At 47.3% G+C, this 1,824-nt stretch overlaps 1 pseudogene; it reads left to right on the forward strand.

The window, feature by feature from the left end:
* Positions 1-797: 797 nt before the first annotated feature.
* LOC110743208 lies at positions 798-1,513 on the forward strand (annotated as a pseudogene).
* The last annotated feature ends 311 nt before the right edge of the window (positions 1,514-1,824 follow it).

Consider the following 1,824-nt stretch of genomic DNA (forward strand, 5'->3'; position numbering starts at 1 on the left):
TTATATCTTCTTATTACATTGAAAATCAGTCAGATTTGCTTCAGCCTCCAAGAGTGTGTTTATGTAAAATTAAATGAGCGCTGCCAGTGAGCTGCACTTTTTGTTCTCTAAACGGGAAAAGAAGTAGAGTTTATCTAAGCAGGCAAGGATGAATCAGGTAGGGGCATGAAGGTGAGGCTTTTATAGGGTGAATGAAGAGGCAGAGCAAAGAAACTCTGTGATTGGTTCGAGTTTGAGCCATTGCTTTACTTGGCCTATCCCAGTGGGAGGTTAATGGGAAGACAACCAATGCCCAGGTAGCTGCCCGTGCTGGGCAGAGTTTAAGCTTCCTTTTCCTTTAAATTCTGAGTTAAGTTTCCCTTTGCTTATGTAGGATTCCAGGCTAATGACCTGTCATTTAATTATTTTAACAGAAGGAACAAGATTTTCTCACTGTTTTCATACAGAATGTTGGGGGACCAGGGGCAGGAACAGGGCCAGAAGTGGACACAATTTTCTAACCAAATTTTCCCATTGGTGGCCAGGCCTGGGGGCTCACGCCTGTGATTCCAGCACATTGGGAGGTCCAGGCGGGCGGATCACATGAGGCCAGGAGTTCGAGACCAGCCTGGCCAACATGGTGAAACCTCGTCTCCACTAAAAATACAAAAAAATTAGCTGGGCGTGGTGGCGGGCACCTGTAGTCCCACTCGTCAGGAGGCTGAGACAGGAGAATCACTTGAACCTGGGAGGTAGAGGTTGCTATGAGCTGAAATCGTGCCTCTGCACTCCAGCCTGGGCAACAGAGCAAGAATCTGTCTCAGGAAAAAAAAAAAAAAAAAGTCTAAAGATGGCGGCCTTAGCAGGGAGAGGTGCCATGGCGCTGCGTGGAAGTATCAGTCGGCCAGTTGTTTTTGTGAGAAAAATTCCTTGGACCACGGCGTCAAGACAAGGAGACTGGCTTTCACAGAGGTTTGGGTTGGGTTCAGTTTTCTTCAGAACTTCAGAATGCACTACAGCAGGAAAATCATATTATAGGTGGAGTAAAGCTCCAGGTTTAAGCTCAAAGGCCAAAAGTTTTGCAAACATCTGATGATGAAGAGAAAAATTTTTAAGAACGTTTCAGCCTATTAACTGAAGTTAACATAACTGAGAAAAACAACAAACGAACAAACAAATGTCCTCATTGGCTACCAGGGACGATAAACTCCAAGGGAAAGAAGGGTGACAACTTCTTCCCTCCACCAGCTAACCTCAAGGTTCTCACCTGGTTCCGAGGCGGCCTGCAGTGATAACCTCATTCCCTTTCCCCACAGTCGTGGATATTTGGGAAGTGATCTTCCTGCCTTGACACACAACGTGTCCCACAAATACTTCATGCAGTTGTGAAATGCAAGGACCAGGTCACTCCCGAGGACAAGGAAGCTGGGGCTTAATGACCTTCAGTAAGACCGAGTCTCTGAGTCTGAAACCTTTTCCTTTTTTTTTTTCTTTTGAGACAGGGTCTCACTCTGTCGCCCAGGCTGGAGTGCAATGGCGTGATCTCGGCTCATTCCAACCTCTACCTCCTGGGTTCAAGTGATTCTCTTCCTCAGCCTCCCAAGTAGCTGGGATTATAGGCCCATGCCACCACACGTGGCTAATTTTTGTATTTTTAGTAGAGACAGGATTTCACCATGTTGGCCAGGCTGGTCTGGAACTCCTGACCTCAAGGCGCCTCGGTCTCCCAAAGTTCTGAGATTACAGGCATGAGCCACCGCACCCGGCCTGCCCTTTGCTCTTATATCTGGGTGGCTCTGCAGCCTTTCTCTAAGTCCTTCCTTCCAGACACCTTGATCCTTCAAC

Source organism: Papio anubis, chromosome 3 (assembly GCF_008728515.1).
Source record: "Papio anubis isolate 15944 chromosome 3, Panubis1.0, whole genome shotgun sequence".
Classification (NCBI taxonomy): domain Eukaryota; kingdom Metazoa; phylum Chordata; class Mammalia; order Primates; family Cercopithecidae; genus Papio; species Papio anubis.